At 36.5% G+C, this 19,508-nt stretch overlaps 1 protein-coding gene across 4 annotated transcripts in view; it reads left to right on the top strand.

The window, feature by feature from the left end:
* LOC114499315 (protein MEMO1) overlaps nucleotides 1–19,508 on the top strand; it is a 110,792-nt gene that overhangs the window by 23,456 nt on the left and 67,828 nt on the right. The gene's annotated exons all lie outside the window — the stretch shown is intronic.

The following is a 19,508-nucleotide window of genomic DNA, read 5'->3' as shown; positions in this document are numbered from 1 at the left end:
CCTTGCTAATCTGTATATCTGTTCTTTTCTTATCTTATTGTATTACTTAGGATTTCAAGCACCATATTGAAAGCAGTGCTGAGAGAAGGGATATCTTTGTCCTCTTCCTGATGTTAACTCTTTATTTTGTTTATTTATTTATTTATTAAAAAAATATTTTATTTACTTATTTTTAGAGAGGGAAGGGAGGGAGAAAGAGAGAGAGAGAAACATCAACGTGCAGTTGCTGGGGGCCGTGGCCTGCAACCCAGGTATGTGCCCTGACTGGGAATCGAACCTGCAGTGCTTTGGTTCGCAGCCTGCGTTCAATCCAGTGAGCTACACCAGCCAGGGCTGATGTTAACTCTTTAAATCTCCACATTCCACCTCTGTCTCACTTTCTTTTCCATTTCTATGTCATTTTTTTGTTGTTGAAGAAACTGGGCATTTTTATTTTTAGTGATTTCCATAGCCTGGATTTTGGTGCTTAGATTTTGTTTGGATCTCTGTGGTGGTGGTCAATATGTTTTTCTGTTCCTAGTTTGTAAAAATTTATAAATATACTAATAGCAGCCTGTCCAATATAAATAAAATAAAAATGATAAATTTGAGCCACACATTGGTTATTTGTAATTTTTCTGGTATTCAGTTTAAAAAAACTAAAACAGTTGAAATAGATTTTAATGTATTTTATTTAATACATTATGCCTGAAATTTATCATTTCAACATGTAACCAATATATTTATTGATATATTTAACATTTTTGTACTAAATATTATAACTCTGGTATCTTATGCTTATATCACATGTCAATTGGGATTGGTTACATTGCAATTGCCCACATGTGACTAGTGATTCCAGTACTGAACATCCTAGATTTAGAGACTTGATCAGATTTAGACTTTTTGTATTTTTTAAAAATATATCTTATTGATTATACTATTACAGTTGTCCCATTTTTACCCCTTCACCCTCCTCCGATCCCCACACATCCTATTCCCACCTGTATTTCCCCCCACCCCTTACTAGTTCATGTCCACGGGTTGTACATATAAATTCTTTGGCTTCTCCATTTCCTGTACTATTCTTAACCTCCCCCTGTCTATTTTCTACCTACCATTTATGCTACTTATTCCCTGTACCTTTTCCCCCATTCCCCCCTCCCTTCCCTGCTGTAACCTTCCATGTGATTTCCAATTCTGTGATTCTGTTCCTGTTCTAGTTGTTTGCTTAGGTTTGTTTTTGTTTTCTTTGTTTCTAGGTTCAGTTGTTGATAGTTGTGAGTTTGTTATCATTTTACTGTTCATAGTTTTGACCTTCTTTTTCTTAGATAAGTCTCTGACGTTTCATATAATAAGGGCTGGGTGATGATGAACTCCTTTAACTTGACCTTATCTGAGAAGCACTTTATCTGCCCTTCCATACCAAATGATAGCTTTGCTGGCTAGAGTGATCTTGGATGTAGGTCCTTGGTTTTCATGACTTTGAATACTTCTTTCTAGCCCCCTCTTGCCTGCAAGATGTCTTTTGAGAAATCAGCTGACAGTCTGATGGGAATTCCTTTGTAGGTGACTGTCCCCTTATCTCTTGCTGCTTCTAGGATTCTCTCCTTTATTTTTACCTTGGCTAATGTAATTTTGATGTGTCTTGGTGTGTTCCTCCTTGGGTCCAACTTTTTGGGGACTCTCTGAGCTTCCTGCACTTCCTGAAAGTCTATTTCCTTTGCCAGATTGGGGGAGTTCTCTCTTCATTATGTTTTCAAATAAGTTTTCAGTTTTTTTCTTGCTCTTCCTCCTCTCTTTCCGGCACCCCTATAATTCGGTCGTTGGAACATTTACAGATGTCCTGAAGGTTCCTCACCCTCTCCTCATTTTTTGAATTCTTGTTTCTTCATGTTGCTCTGGTTGAATGTTTATTTCTTCCTTCTACAAATCCTTGGTTTGAGTTCTGGTTTCCTTCCCTTCACTGTTGGTTCCCTGTACATTTTTGTTTATTTCACTTTTCATAGCCTCACTTTTTTCTCTATTTTGTGACCATACTCAACCATTTCTGTGAGCATCCTGATCACCAGTGCTTTGAACTGTGTATCTGATAGTTTGTCTATCTCTTTGTCACTTAGTTGTATGTTTTCTGAAGCTTTGCTCTGTTCTTTTATTCAGGCCATGTTTTTTTTGTCTGAGCTTGCCTGTTACATAGTAAGGTGCGGAGCATTAAGTGTTTGCCAGGGTGGGGCAACCAACATCACTGTGTCGTGATGGCTGTATGTGGGGGAGGGGTCCAAGAGGGAACAGTGCCTCTTGCTCCACTCTCTGCGGGACTTCAGTCACTTCCCTTGCTACCCATAATCAAAGTGGGCCCTTCTGGTGCTGATTCCTGGGTGGGTGGGTTTGTGTATGTTCTAGGACCCTGTGGGTTTCTCCAGTGAACTTACTGTGAAGCTGGGAGTTTCTCCTGCTGCCACCTCAACCCCCACAGGTGTGTTCATTCAGAGGCTTGAGGCTTTATTTCCCTGCGCTGGAGCCCTGGGTTGCCTGGTCTGGTTTTTTTTTTTTTTTTTGCTCCCCAGTTTTTCCTCCTGGTTTATCTGCTCACGAATGTGGGACCGCTGCCTCATAGGGTCCTCCAGCTGCTGCCTTGTCCCATCCTCTCTGCCCCTCCTACTGGTCTGGATGAATGTGTGTTCTTTAACTCCTTGGTTGTTGGACTTCCACACAGTTCAATTTTCTGTCAGTTTTGGTTGTTTTTTGTTTTTAAATTTGTTATTGTCCTTCTTTTAGTTGTGCAAGGAGGCATAGTTGTGTCTACCTATGCCTCCATCTTGACTTGGAAGTTCTAGACTTCTTGTATTTTTATCTGGAAGTAGGGAATTCCTGGTTGTCAGTTTGCTCAAATTCGTAGCCATTCATGGTCATTGTTTAGAGCTATACATTTAGTAGGGCTTACGAAGTGGTGATTTTTTTTTTATCATTTTACCTTCATTTATTATCTATAATAGTTAACTTAATGAATACTTCCTGTCCTCAATTATTAGTTTAAGTGAAGTAGTTCATATAGAAAAAGTAGGACAAGTAATGCTTGATTATTTTCCTTTATTTACCAGTTATCAAAATAATGAGTTGGTTCCCTAACATTATCCAGTGGTAACCATAGGTAAAATTTTTTTTTGAAGTGTCATTGTGAACGTACAGGTTTGAAAGAGACTCAGGTTGTTCCGTATTTAGCCGGTGGGTGACCCTTTAAGCTGACTCTTGAGTCCTTTTGACCTGAAAGCCAGTGTCCCAGCTTAAAGGCTGTGAGGCGGGAGGGTCAATCTTTTTGTTTTATTCAGGCCTTCAGCTGATTGGATGGGGCTCACCCATATCAGGAAGGGCAATCTGCTTTCCTCAGTGTACAGATTTAAATGTTAATCTCTTCCAGAAACACCCTCATAGATACACCCAGAATAACCTTTACAGAATTTTTGTCACCATTTGATTCAGTTAATGTGACGTATTAAGTTAATGTTGACGTATTTGGTATATAAGATGTTCCAGGTTTCTTTTACATCTCCTGCCCCCACTGTGGAATTCATTTTCCCAAGGAGCCTGGATTTTTACTTTCTGTTTTTTAAAGTACATATTTTCTAAAATCCTCTCCTGAGGATATGTTTATTAATTTGGGGGAGGCGGGGAAGCATCAGTGTGACAGAGAAACATTGGTCAGTTGCCTCCTGTACATGCTTCAACTGGGGATTGAACCCACAGCCTAGGTATGTATCCTGACCAGAATTGAACCCTCAACCTTTTGGTGTATGGGACAACACTCCAACCAACTGAGCCACCCAACCAGGGCTGATCTTAACTCTCTTAAAATCAAAGTATCTAAGTCTTCTAAATAATGTTGGCAATTAATAAAATGCCCTCTGATGAACCTTTTAATGATTAAAATACATTGAGATTCATAATTTTCAAAGCTTATCATAAAAGGCTTTGTTTCAGGATTTTTTTATTAAGGAAGGTATAATTTCTTAAATTTAATTGTAATTATTAAATGTTTTGAATTAAATTAAAAATTAATTAAAATTTAAATTTTTTATTGGGGTGACATTGGTTAATCAAATTACATAGGTCCCAGGTATACAGTTCTATAATACACCATCTGTATATTGCATTGTGTGTTCAACAATCCAAGTTGTAATTTCTTAAGAGTCATTAAATTGTCTTATATAGTATTTAATTTTTTTAGTTTTTTTTCTTACTTTTGGGAATGAGGTTCTTGGTGTTTGCTCTGTCATTCCTATGTTGACTTTCTTATTTTCTGATATAACACCGAGGAAAGCATAGAATGAAAACTTGTGGCATAAGAGGCAGACCTAATGAAATGCATACAAATGATTGATAATTTTCCCTTTAAACATCAGTCTAAACAATTCTGCCTCTTAAGTACATGACAGTAACCTAGAATTGCAGACATTAAGTTGGCCCTCTTCATTTTACAAAACAGGAAATTGAGGTGTGTTGGAAAGCTAGTACCATAATGTGGATCACTTGCTTCTTAGAATAGGCAATGTGTTATGTAGCAGGGCAGCCTCACAGTTGGGAGACAAACATGGCTCAAAATCTTGGCATTACCATTTATTAGGTGTATGAACTTGAGAAAATATTGCCTTTTTGTTTCTTTGTAAGCTGGAGATAATAACTATATCATGTGTTTACTGTGACAGTTAACCAAGAATAACATTTTAAGGAACTCAGTACTGTGTTGTCACATTGTAGGCACTCTCTAGATTCCATTTGTTTCCTGTCCTAGTTTGCAGTTTTTTCTTCTGTATTATCACCCCCTTTTTAAATTGAACATCAAGTATATCAAAATAGCTGAAGATGGTATACTTTTGTTGCATTTGTTCCTTTGTTTATAGTATTTATATAACAAATCTTTAATATTAATAGAATAAGAGCATTTAGTCTGGTTCTTTTCTAAATTTTTCTGCGTGATGGTTACTGAAGTTCAAATTGAGATTTTACTTTTCATTCTGAGGTATGTTATCCAAAGTAACTTCTGTTGTTATATCCCCATCTATTGTAATCATTGAATATTAATCACAGGTGTTTTAAATTATGTTTTCTGTGTCATCAGGGTAGAATGTAATCATGTTCTTGCTTGTGTTCTGCTGTAGCAAACAGGATAGTTTAGAAAGGCCATAATTAATAGATGTTTAAAAGTTGCTTTGATGTCCTTAGATGAAAGCTGTGCTGCCAGTACCAAGTGCTAGTATTTTTAATTACCACTCTCCTTTATAACATGAAATACAGGCTTGAGCTCTGTAGTGTTAGCTGCAGGATTGTTAACTTGTAATACATTTTTAGTGTGAATGTGTAGAGAAAATCTTAGAAACTGTTTAGCTTCCAAAAAATGCACTTCTATATTGAGGTTGTCTGCTATCTATTTGGATAAAATTGCAAAAGCATGCCTGAATGACGTTGACTTTATCGTGATATTACTAGATGGCTTTCTTTGTTGTGAGATATAAAAATATAGTTGCTAATGCCTAAGATTATATTTTATAGTGAGTGCATTGATGTGTCTGAGGTGTTGGAGACTTCAAACTGGGCAACTTAGAGATGAAAAAGGAGGCAGTGTTAGCTGCTTGCAGTTCTTGGACTGGTATAACTTGCTCTTCATTTTCTTGCATCTCATCGTGTCTGCAACTAATTGTAAACTAAATTATTACCATGAATCACTGAAAACTAATCACTCTAAGGTTACTGATTTCTCATAATCACTAGATATATTGATTAGCATTTCTTTGTTCTCATTCATTGCATTGAATTAGATTCTGTTAATCTTGAAGATCTAATCTCTTTGCTTTCCTTATCCAATATTTTGCCCCTTTCTCTTGTGCCTCACCCCTTTTCTCCCTCATTGGCTCAACTTGTTACTTGTATGCCCAAGTGTCTGTATTCTAAGACGTAGGTTTTTAACATTTGTGCTGTCATCATCAATCCGTACACACTCATGTGGTTCTAATCCATCCTTTTGTCTTTAACCACCTAATTAAATGACTCTGAAATCTGTTTCTGCCCTTGATCCCTTTTTCTGCACTTAAGGCTCTTATTCCTTGCCAACTACACATCTTTACCTGGTTGTGTTATTGTCTCCTAAAACTTTCAGTGTGTCCAAGTCGAAGTCCCCCATCTTAAAACAAACTTCATGGTCTGTCTTTAATTCCATCATTGGTACTGGTACAAAAGAAGGTGCCAGTGACAGTTGTCTAAGGCAGTGAAAAAGTTTTCTACTTTTTTCATTTTATGGCACACATAAACTAATTGCTAAAATTCTGCGGCACACCAAAAACTGTATTTTTTACTGATCTGATAAAAAAATAGGTAGAATTTTGATTCATTCACACTGGATGGCTTTTTTTGTGTGTCTGTGGGATTTTTTGGGGGGGTTGTTAGTTTTAAATTTGATAGTCTAAGACAGGGGTGTCAAATTCATTTTTACTGGGGGCCACATCAGCCTCACGGTTGCCTTCAAAGAGCCGAAATAATTTTAGGTCTAAAAATGTAACTACTCCTTAACTATTAAGTAATTGAAATTATATTTGGCCCTTTGAAGGCAACCATGAGACTGATGTGGCCCCTGGTGAAAATGAGTTTGACACCCCTGCCCTAAACCATCAATCTCAGAACTTCTTGGAAAAAGCCTTTTGTGTTGATAGTTGCTATGCCCGACTACATTTTCTTTTCTGCATATCTGATACCTGGCAGGCCCAACTTTCAGTCTGCATCAGGAGTGTTTTCTTGGCTAGTTATCAAGGGAGAACTTGCTGAGATTTTTTTTTTGTTTGCATTTTGTGGTTGCAAAATCAGAAATGTAATTGTTTAGATGGATGAGCTGGCACATGCAGTACTAGTGCTTAGTGAAAGAAGAAACAGGCCTTAAACATGCCACCACAAAAAATACGAAAACAAAAGTTGTATTAGATTATAGTTAATTGCTTCAAAAAGCAATTTAACTTCTCTAGATTCTCTGGTAAATGATTGTTGGAGTAGTCAGAGTGAAGCATAACTGAAGTCCTTGCTAGACCAAAGACAAACCGAAAAATAAAAATAAACCCAAGTAATGCAAACTGTTGAAACTTACATTTTGTTCATTGGAGAATTATAAAAAAATATTAATAAGATATTTACTGTCTTTTCTAGATCATTCTTTTATAGCCTATTTGTATATTCTCTGATTTTACCTACCAGAAATTTGGTGATAGCCATGCTCTTAGGGGAATGAAGTAAAAAAGGGCCCTCCTTGCTACTAGGGAAATCTTGTCATATTGGTCCATATGTATCCCATTACTCTGATGTGTATATTATTGGTCAAATAACAATTCTCGGCTGTTTGGTTTTACTGAGTTAACCTAGATTATTAATGTTAAGTATTGTGTTAGGTCTAACAGTGGTTTGTTGTTAGTTGGATCTAGTGTTTAGAGGCTTTATTCCATGTTGATAAGCATGCCTGCAGCATCACAGTTTATCACTTCATGGTATTATATTATGTGACTGCACCATATTTTTTATACTTAATTTTTGGTCGGTAGTACATGTACATAGTGCAAAATGCAAAAGATACATATAAACAAGTGTACAGTGAAAAGTACAGTTTCCCTCTACTCCTAGTTCCCTTGTCAGGATGCAATCACTGTTCATCTTTTGAGTTCACCCAGAGATATTCTGCACAAATAACAAACTAGTATATAATCGTGTGATATATATATATATATGTACACACAAAAATGGCGAGCCATTGTACTTTCTGTTGTGTACCATGCTTTCTTTTCTTTCTCAATTAAGATGTCTTCCATAGAGGGTCATAAAATTTTGCCTCATTGTTTTCCAGTTGCCAAATATTCTACTTTATGGATCTACCAAAATTTATGTAACCAGTTTTATTTTGGTGGTTGCTTAGACTTTTTAGATCTTTGTTTTATCAGTTCACATGTATGCAGCTGTATTACATGTTTCATTTGGTGTAGTCTACTGGGCCTGATCTACTTTTTTGATCAAACTCTGTAAGTGAGAACTCTTACAGAAGAAAATCTGAATTATACAGAATAGGCTGAGAATATGGTAATGTCTACAAGTCTGTTCTGTGGTGAAAGTATATGAAGAATAAAAATTCTAACTTTTTATCTCAAGAAACTTATTTTTGAGCAATTTCCTGAGAAGTGTTACCTTGTGTGGGAGGTGTTATCCTAGTCCTGACTCTTTTCAATAAGACAGACTTGTTTTATTTTTTTCACAGATTATGTTTTGGATTTGGTACTAAATGGTGCATATTCACTAGCATCAACTGGATGATTGTAACCCAAAGGGGAAAAAGCTATGCTAGCTGCAATTGGAAGAAAGTAAAGATTCCTGGTTAGAAATGCATTAAGGAAATATTGTGGACCCAACTTTAAGCATTTGACCACTTTAGGTGGTTACCTTTTATGATCCAGGTTTGTATTTCCCTCACTAAAGTACTTGATCGTATGTTAGAGTATAAACATGCATCTTTTCGACACTTCAGTTGAAGTTACAAATAGGAACATGGGAGTTTTGTAATGACTGTGGATGTTGTATTGTTCATCTACTAAATTCTTCTGAAGTTTTGGACTGAGACAGAAGATTAGAAAGAGAATGTGGGTGGTTGTACCACTTAGTGTTGATGAATCTGAGTTCATTTTCCTCTTTCATCAGGATTGAAAGGAAAAGCTGGGAAGGCATTAATTGAAATGAGAAGCTGGAAACACTGTTAAAAATAAATTTATGTGATTTTAAAAAACAGTGGATCACTTATGGCTTCAAAGTAGTTTGGGGGTAAAAACGCATGTTTGTGTATTGCTAACGTTTTGTATTACAATGAAAGATCTCAGTTATAAACCAGCCAGTAACCTGTTAGCTGCATTCATTCACATATATATTTATTCATTCATATAGCATGTGCACATAAACTTCTTTTGGGCAGCGGGCCTCACATTTTAATGTGTATCACCTGGAGAGCTTGTTAGATGCTTGTTAAAAACTCCTGGTTGCCATCCCCAGAGAATGTGATGAAATAGCCCTGGGGTAAGTAAGACACGGATCACTCTCTTAAATAAATACATTAGAATATTCTGGTCTAAAGACCACATTTTGACTGTTACAGGAGAAAGAAGTATGTTTTTTAAAGGGATGAAAAATTATACCCCATTAGTAAAAAAATTTAATTGAAGAAGTATATAAAAAATATTCAGGATTGTGAGTAAATTAAAACAGCAGCACAATGCAGCGTAGCAGGCTTGGTTTAAATGTGACTTGTCAGTGAAGGCCAGTAATGGTAGTTGTTTGCTAAACATTAGTAATGGATAATTTGTGGCTGGCAAGGAAAATCAACAGTCGTGTAAAAAATAAATATCTTTAGAAATAAAAAAAATTTTTCTTGGAAATTAAAATTGCTTTCCCGAAAGAGATAGAATGTTTAATTTATCTTGAAGTGTCAAATATAGCAATAATTAAGGTAGGGTATTAAGTTTTAATTTTTATCAAAAGGGGGCATGGGTTAAATTACTTAATCTTTTAAAATATTGTGGGTAGTGAGTGTATGGTCATGCATTGGGCAGGATTATGAAGGGATGTAATTTTGGGTATGATTTTGAATATATATATTGAAATCTTAAAAAGACTCATAATGATGTCTATAATAATTCCATTTTTGAGAATCCCAAAAGGAAATAATTTTAAATACAGAAATAGAGATACATATTATGGAACTGTTTAAATAATACAAAAAATTAGAGACAGTCTAAACATCTTATTTATAGAAGTAATGTTTAAAGAAGCACTGATCCATTCACATAAAAAAATATTATTCAGCCCTGGCTGGTGTGGCTTAGCTGGTTGGAGCGTAGTCCTATGGACCAAAAGGTTGTGGGTTCAATTTCTGGTCAGGGCATATACCCAGGTTGCGGGTTTGATCTCTGGTTGGAGTATGTGCAAGAAGGCAGCCAGTCAGTGTTTCTTGCTCATTTCATTGTTTCTCTCCCTCTCTCTCTCTCTCCCCTTCCTTTCTTCTGTCTCTAAAAGCAATGAAAAAAGAAATGTCCTTGGGTGAGGATTAAAAAAAACAGAAATATTATTCAGCCACAAAATGTCTTTAAAGATTTCATAATATAGGGAAATGCTTATGCTAAAATATTATGTAAATAAAAGCAGGTTATAGAGTTGTATATCATTTTAAAGACTGGAAGGAAATTTGGAAAATACAATTTTGGTGTTTTCTATAATTGTGGGGTTATTGTTTTTCTCCATTAATATGTATCTCTCCAATTTTGGTATTGAACATATTTTTTTAATAATGAAAAATGGCACATAAAAATCATTATCTTAATCTGAAAAAAGTTTAGATAACTATAACCAGGCACTATCAAGGGATTTAATGCTATCATTTGATAGGGAATTCCTTTACAGGTAATTGGAGTGGTAATAGAAAATCCAAATTAATAGACTATTAAAGGGATTAATACTAAACCTATTTTCAGATTACAATTTTGTAAATGACCTGGAGGAAGGTGTACCTTATGGTCCTCCAAATTTGCAGAACTTTCAGGCGTGAAATGCCAGTGGACTTGGTATTAACTATATAAAAATTTTGAGAGCTGTATATGAGTGAGCAGAATAGTGGTAAGTGCTTTTCAGTTGGCCAGTTATGTTAGTTGGCTGTTATGCATTGAAGACTGTTCATTTGGATGGTTAATTGTCCCTATGGATTGTATTCTGAACTAGAGTTTAGCTAAAAATGCAGATAAATTCTTACAATGTTTAAATAAATTAGAGGATAGTAAGGAATCCAAGATATTTGGATTTGGCCTAAGCTTTGAGGCTTATATCAAGGAGAACAATCTGTGTTCTTTACAGCAATTTTTTTTGGTTTGATGCAGTACTGCTCTACATGAGTTTGGGGTCAGATTCAGTGTGACAGTTTTTGTATTCTTGTGTTCCCAAGGGCATATAACTTTCTTCTGTGTGAGGAGCCCTATCCTAGATATATAAAAACAAACAGCATCCCTTGAGATGCATCTAAAAATAAGAGAGTAAGTTTTGTAAATGGCATAGCAATAAATCCTAAGTATGTGGTCATAGAAGGGTGTCAATGAAAGTATTTCAGGAGAACAGCTGAAATGTTACGGATTTACTTTTAAAATTAAATAAGATTGTCATAGTTGGTAAATCTTCTCAGAAACATTTTTTTTTTGTGAGAAAATGTTTCCCAAATGCTGGTCTTTGATGAATTAGTCACTCTTCTGCATTGAAATACATATCAGAACATTGTAGTGCATGTGATTTTCACATGTGATTAGTAATGTGATTTTCACAGTACTACTATAGTTAATTGATTTTAGCATTTCTGAAAATGAGTTGTTTTATAGTCAATGGCCTATTAAAATCTTTGTCAGTTTTAAAATAGCAGTAGTAGTCACTACCTACATATGAGGAGGGAACGCTCCCAAATCAGGAATTTATTTATAAAAAATTGTGTATTTATTCTTACATGTTTAAACTTCATTTACCTTCAAAGTATTCTCCATTAGATGCAGTACACCTATTGAGATGGTTTTTTTCACTGCTCAAAACAGTTTTTGAACTCGTTGATTTTGATGCCTTTGAGTTCTTCTCCCTTTTTTGTTTCATGTCGTCAACATTGGCAAAATGTTTCCCTTTGAGGACTTTTTTCATCAGGGGAAACAAACAAAAGTCATGGGGGTGGTGAGATTGGGTAAATAGTGAGGGTGGGGCATGGAGGTCATGCCGTATTTAGTCAAAAACTGCTGCTGAACACACAGCACCATGTGGACAGGTGTGTTTGTAAATAACCAATTATGAAATGGGCAAATGCATTGAAAGAGTCTTCAAAAAAAATTCACTGAAGCTGAATGCAGCCTCTCACAGCAATGCCAGCTGGTGCACTGATGCAGATGGGTTCCTGGAACACTCATCTAGCAGGGGAAGCCTATAGTACAAGGGGCCCACCCTCCAGAAGATAATTTCAGGTTTTTTTTGGTCCCTCTCATATTTATGAACTCAGTTATTAACCCTGCTGCTATTCCTAGACAAGTGCAACCCACTGAGGTTCAGTTAACACACCATTTATGGAAGAGATCACCAACTCTGGGTTATCTTCTTGAACCTTTTATCAGTTACATCTTCTGGGGATACCTTTTGGTAGGATCAAGAAAGGGATGGCATCGAGACTTCGACAATGTATGTCAGGTTCTTAGATGAGTATCTCAGAGACAATAGAGGAGCACTTTTAAAAGAAATGTTGGCCCTGTCTTGTGTAGCTCAGTGGATTGAGCACAGGCCTGTGAAGCAAAGGGTTGCCGGTTCGATTCCCGGTCAGGACACATGCTTGGGTTGCAGACCAGGTCCCCCATAGGGTGTGTGCAAGAGGCAACCACACATTGAGTTTCTGTCCCTCTCTTTCTCTGTCCCTTCCCCTCTCTCTAAAAATAAATAAAATCTTAAAAAAATATTGCATCGCTGTTCCTTTAAATGGTACAGATGGTGATGATATGGAAAAACAAAAATCACTGATGATTCTGAGTTAAAAGGAATTTAGATATCAGATTATCAGTCAATATGAGGAAAAATTTAAGAATACCTTGAATTTATTTTGATTTTTTAAAAAAGATTTTATTTATTTACTTTTGGAGAGAGGGGAAGGGAGGGAGAAAGAAGAGGGAGGGAGCGGAGGGAGAGAGCGGAGGGAGAGATTGCATGCCTTCAACTAGGGACTTGGCCCACAACTTAGGCATGTGCCCTGATGGGGAATTGAACCAGTGACCCTTTGGTTCTCAGGTTGGTACTCAGTCCACTGAGCCACACCAGCCAGGGCTATTTTGATTTTGTTTTTGTATTAACACAAGAGTGTTAGATGAACAATCATGTCTAAATAAGCTTAAAGAGCTTTTCCAATAAAGACAGAAAAAAAAATCCTGAGTTGTAAGAAACCATATGTTCTAGTTCACTTGGGAGTTTGTTTTCTTTTTTAGTGGTACAGGAAATAATGATACACCTTAATGTTGATAGTATCTTGGAGTCAATGGAATGTGGTGAAATATATTCAGTTTAAGGGATTGAAATTATCTTAAAATTGTGCTCTTCTACTCTTTGGCATTATATTTCTTTTATAAATTCATGCTGATCATAGATAAATGGTTGATATGTTTTCTTGGTAAAATAAAAAAAATAGGCAACCCTATATTGTATCCAGATTTCTTTTGAAATTTTATTGGCCTGTGAAATTTGAAGATCCATGGGCCACTGTTAAAAGAAGTCTAGCACGTTAATCTTATTGCTTGTATATTTTTCAACACTGGTCAGAGTGTATTTCTTAGTTTGGTTTGAACATATTTCACAGAATGGTTAATAATAAAATACTAGATTCTTACAGTCTTATTAGTCCCTTTGTTTGGATTTATATTTTTTGCTTTTGCTTTGTCTTTTGTTACTTTATCTTAACCAGTCTTAGGAATTGAGTTTATTGTGCCAATAGGCAGATAACTGCTTAAAGAAGAATGGTAAAAAGGTTGAGGTGATTGGTCATTCTTTGCCCTATATACATGGAATAATTCGAGCAACACTGGAAGGCTCTTCCCCTAACCAAATGTATCTTCTTGCTAGCATGCCCTGGTGTCTGAAATTTTGATCTTTCATCATTCAATCCAGTTGTCATTGGATTTAAGACATTGACAATTATAAGCTCCATGAAGACAGGTACCACATTTGCCTTGTTTATTGCTGTAATTCCAGCATCCACATCAGTTTCTGGCACATAAATAGCTGTTCCATAAATATTTATTCAATTAAAAAAATCAACCAAATGTTATTTGTGACATTAAAACATTATTGGTCATGATTAACTTTATGATGTAATAGTTTAGTAAATAGCTAGTAGAAAATAAAGCCGTAAGGTAATTGAAACGCAGTTTAGATCAATTCTAGGAAAGTTAAGTGATAGTTCTGTAATGGTTCTTGGGCTTTTCTACGCGTGTCCTCCTTGCCCTTCCTCTAGGAGCCTTCTTAATGTCAGAAAGCACAGAATTTCCTATGGGATACTAGATCTTTATTATTAGTTGATTGAGATAATATATGCTTTAAAAAGGTTAAAAAATTTCATTTTAAATTTATATATATTTCTTTATAGTTGATAGATCTTACATTTAGCTAGACATGTACTTTATTTATAGATAAGTTTTGGCATGCATATAAATTTGTGGAGTCTTTGGGGTCCAGGACCTCTTTTTTTGTTGGGAACCATTGGCCTAGACCTGCTAGTGTGGTCCATAGGCCAGCAAACATTACTATTCCCTAGGGAAAATGTTAGAAATACAGGGTCTCAGGCCCTACTCCAGACCTATAGAATCAGAACTAGCATTTTAATAAGATCTTCAGGTGATTTAATTGCACATTATTTGAGAAGAGTATTGAACACATGATTTTTGTTCAGATTGAGAAGAGCACTGAATTTTGGAGGGGGAGGGATGGGGTAGGGGGTAAGGATGGATGGGAGGAACAGGCCAACCAGAACAGTGTGGAAAAAAAGTTTGGCTTACTTGATGACCATATTTTAGAATGGTTCTGTTAATTAGTTGCATAGGAATTCCTGAAAAGGAGGTGTGTGTTTGTATGTATGTGTTTAATATTTTTGTGGTTTTGTTACCATGTGAATAAACTTGTTAGTGAAATATTGTTTGATTCAAGTGAGATTCAAATAGAAGTGTTAGTGAATTGCTAACAGCACATTGTTCATTATCTACTTCTTAAGGAAATACCTTAGCATTGATCTTTTGGGAACCTACTTCTGCTCTTTTATCCAAAGGAGTAAATGCCCATTTGTCCCTCACAACCATAGTGTAGTTTTGCTGGGATTTAACAATGTTTAACTTTTTACATTTATCAGTGCACCTTTAAGTCCAATGGTATTTGAAAAACAAAGCATGTATTCTACATCATCTTCATGTATTAAGGATAACATTGCCAAATATCAGCCTCTGTGGAAGAATTCAGATTCATTTTTTTACTTGACAGTCTATAGACCAATAATTAAGCAACCATAAGAATAAATTGATTGGGATTTGTCTTTAACCTTAGGATTCTTCTGTAGAAATTGGTCCTTTTCCAGAAGGACTGATAAGAAAGCTTGGTTTAGTGCTTAAAGTCAGTGAAGTTGGTGGCAGTAGGGTGTCTGAATTGGGAGATATTTTCTTTGCTCTTATAGGGTATTACTTTTTCTTTAAATTTTAATTTTTTATTGTTTAGTATTTATTAAATGTTAATCCATTCTAATTTTTTTCTTTATTTTCCCCTTTGTCTCTCTGCACCCAGTACCTCTCATTCCCTCAGGCAATTCCCACACTATTGTTTATGTCCATGGGTCACGCATATAAATTCTTTGGCTACTTCATTTCCTGTATAGTACTTTACATCCCCATGGCTATTCTGTAATTACCTACTTGTACTTGTTAATCCCCTTACCTCCTCATGCATTCCCCCACAACCCCCTCCCATCTCCATTTGGCAGCCATCAACCATTCTCTTTAGCCTTGATTCTGTCCCTGTTCTTCTTGTTTGGTTAGTTTGTATTTTTAGGTTCAATTGTTGATAGATATGTCTTTATTGCAATTTTATTATTTGTAGTTTTGATCTTCTTTTTCTTTTTAAGTCCCTTTAACATTTCGTATAATAATGGTTTGGTGATGATAAACTCCTTTAGTTTTTTCTTGCCTGGGAAGCTCTTTATCTACCCTTCATTTCTAAATGATCTCTTTGCTGGGTAGAGCAACCTTGGCTATAAGTCCCTACTTTTCATGACTTTGAATATTTCTTGACAGTCCCTTCTAGCCTGCAAAATTTCTTTTGTGAAATCAGCTGACAGTCTTATGGGAACTCACTGACTGCTTTTCTCTTGCTGCTTTAAGATGCTCTCTTTATCTTTAACCTTTGCCATTTTTATTATGTGCCTTAGAGTAGGCCTCTTTGCATCCATCCTATTTGGGAGATACTTTTTTTGCTCTTACAGGGTTTTTAAATTTCTGCTTTGCAAACTTCTTGTAATATGGAAATATTTACATATTTACCATATATACTTTAAGTTAATAGGAAATTTATTAGGCAGCTAAAATTTTAGTTTACTATTTTTCCTTGATTTAATAATGAGATTATTTCATACAGATTTTTGGTAATTGTTCTTAAATTTAAGTTTTAAAAATAAACTACATTGTTTAATTCTGAATCAGACTTTTTTTGTACTTTGACAATTTATAGTTGGGTGTTATAAGCTTGACTTCTTTATGAGTAAAGTCCTAAATATATACCAAATAATTTCCAAACCAGCACACAATTAATCTCAATGGATATTTGTGAAATACAAATTAGAAGAATCAAAGGTATGCCATTTCTTATCCTATCAAATTGGCAAAAATTAAAAATTCTGAGAGTATCTAACATTGATAAGGATATAGGGAAATGGGAATTTTTAACTAATACTGATGTTGTAGAAATAAAATTTAACTGAAAACCTCCTGCCGTCTCAGAAAACCTCTCTTTAAAGGTAGAAGAAAAAAATTTTATTTTATATTTATTTTTTAAATATATTTTATTGATTATGCTATTACAGTTGTCCCATTTCCCCCTTTCCTCCCCTCCACCCTGCACACCCCCTTCCACCCACATTCCCCCCCTTTAGTTCATGTCCATGTGTCACAAGTCCTTTAGCTTCTACATTTCCCATACTATTCTTGCCCTCCCCCTGTCTATTTTCTACCTAACATCTATGCTACTTATTCTCCATATCTTTCCCCCCTCTCTCCTCCTCCCACTCCCCTGTTGCTAACCATCCATGTAATCTCCATTTCTGTGGTTCTGTTCCTGTTCTACTTGTTTGCTTAGTTTTTTTGTTTTTGTTTTAGGTGTGGTTGTTAATCATTGTGAGTTTGCTGTCATTTCACTATACATGTTTTTTATTTTCTTTTTCCTAGATAAGTTCCTTTAACATTTCATAAAATAAGGGCTTGGTGATGATGAACTTCTTTAACTTGACTTTATCTGAGAAGCACTTTATCTGCCCTTCCATTCTAAATGAAAGCTTTGCTGGATAGAGTCATCTTGGATGTAGATCTTTGCCTTTCATGACTTGGAATACTTCTTTCCAGCCCCTTTTTGCCTGTAAGGTGTCTTTTGAGAAATCAGCTGACAGTCTGAAGGGAACTCCTTTGTAGGTGACTGTCCCCTTATCCTTTGCTGCTTCTAGGATTCTCTCCTTCATTTTTACCTTGGCTAATGTAATTATGATGTGCCTTGGTGTGTTCCTCCTTGGGTCCAACTTCTTTGGGACTTTCTGAGCTTCCTGGACTTCCTGGAAGTCTATTTCCTTTGCCAGAATGGGGAAGTTCTCCTTTATTATTTGTTCAAATAACTTTTCCATTTGTTGCTCTTCCTCCTTCTCCTTCTGGTACCCCTATAATTCAGATGTTGGAATGTTTCAAGATGTCCTGGAGGTTCCTAAGCCTCTCCTCATATTTTTGAATTCTTATTTCTTCATTCTTTTCTGATTGGTTGTTTTTTTCTTCCTTCTGGTCCACTCCATTGAGTTGAGTCCCAGTTTTCTGCCCATCACTATTGGTTCCCTGTGCATTTTTCTTAATTTCACTTAGTGTATTCTTCATTTTTTCATCTAATTTGCAAACATATGGTTATCTCTTGGTCACTTAAAAGTATTGGCTCTGGGTCTTTGATTTGTTCTTCCGTTTGAGCCAATTTTTAGGGGCAGGGGCTGGTCACACCTGTTATGTAGTGAGGGGCAGAGCCTTAGGTATTCACCTAGGCAGGGCAACCCAGTTGCTGGGTTGTAGCGCTGTATGTGGGGGCAGGGTCAGAGAGGGAACAGTGGCACTTGGCTCTGTTCTCTGTCGGATTTCAGTCCCCTCTGCCCCTTCCCGCAAGCAAATTGGGCCCTTCTGGTACCAGTTCCTGGGTGGGTGGGCTTGTGCACGTTCTAGGACCCTGTGGGTCTCTCCAACAAACTCTCCTGTGAGTCTGGGAGTCTCTCCCGGCACCTCAACCTCCACAAGTGTTTTCAATCAGTGCTTTTAGGCTTTATTTCCTGGTGCTGGGGCCCTGGGCTGTGCGGTCTGTCTCGCTGGCCATTTTCACCTGGTTTATCTGCCCGAGAATGTGTGACTGCAGACAGCCAGCTGCCTTGCGTGCCTTACTGGGTCTGCTTGTTGCCTTCCCATGCCTGGGTCTGCCAGCCACTGCTTTTTCCTGCCTCGACCCCTCTCCGCCAGCCACCGACTCTGCCCCTCTTACTGGTCTGGATAAATGGTCGTTGGGACTTCCATACAGTTCAATTTTCTGTCCTGGTCTTTGTTGTCCTTAATTTTGGTTGTGCGAGGAGGCACAGCGTGTCTACCTACACCTCCATCTTGGCCGGAAGTCAACAGTTTTATTTTTGAATAAGCATTAATGTAGAATGCTATTCACATCACAAGTAATCTGCTAAGAGATTGCAAAGATCTAAAGAGAGTTCTCCTGTTTTGGAGGTACATAGATACAACCAATTGTGTGCTCCCAAGGTAAACTATGATAGTGCTCAAGTGAGAAGACTTGATGGCAACATTTGTCACACGTGTGTGTTGTCTTTAATTAATTGGCTTTATCCAAAGGAAAAAGAAGCACTTATAGCAGTAGGTATTTGAAATTACCTGTGTGGCTAGGCAGCCGACTCAGATTGGGCTCCTGTCCTTCCTCAGAAACTGGCAGAAAGGGAAGCTGTCTTCCTTGATCATATTTTCAAAGAGATGGCTACCAGGTCTTTGAGAAAGTCAGCCCTGGGTGCTGGTTAGAAGCTTATTTAGCTTTTAAAAATATTTATGTACATTTCAAAGGTGCAGAGAAAGATCGTACAATTACAAGTTTTCTAAAGAAAATGCTCTTAAGAAAAGTGTGTTGGGTTTCTTTTCCCTTAGTTTTAACAGGGAGAATTAAATTTCTTAATTCTGTTTTGCCCTTATACTGATGGGTAAATTGTTCCAACTGCTTTAGTGGGCAATTTAGCAATGTCGTACTAAGAGTTGAAGATATGATCCACTACTTTTACTTCTAGATAAGTCCCATGGAAACTCTTAACACATGTTTACGAGAGGTTTGTAGCATTGTCTATTAACAGTGAAACAGAAGTAGCCAAAATGTCTGTGAACAGAGGATGAATGAACTTGGGTATATTCATACATTACAATACTTGCAGGGATGTCCAACCTTTTGATGTCTCTGGGCCACACTGGAAGAAGAGTTGTCTTGGGCCACACATTAACACATAAACACTAATGAAAACTGATGAGCAAAAAAATAAGGTTTTAAGTAAATTTATGGTTTTATGTTGGGCTGCATTCATAGCATGGGGCCCACGGGTTGGACACTCCTGCACAGCATCGAAAATGAATGAATTGCAACTCTGTATATCAACATGAATCATT

The sequence above is a fragment of the Phyllostomus discolor genome, chromosome 6 (assembly GCF_004126475.2).
Source record: "Phyllostomus discolor isolate MPI-MPIP mPhyDis1 chromosome 6, mPhyDis1.pri.v3, whole genome shotgun sequence".
In the NCBI taxonomy this organism is placed as follows: Eukaryota; Metazoa; Chordata; class Mammalia; order Chiroptera; family Phyllostomidae; genus Phyllostomus; species Phyllostomus discolor.
The sequence above is the reverse complement of the archived record's forward strand: the minus strand, read 5'-3'. Positions and strand labels throughout refer to the sequence as shown.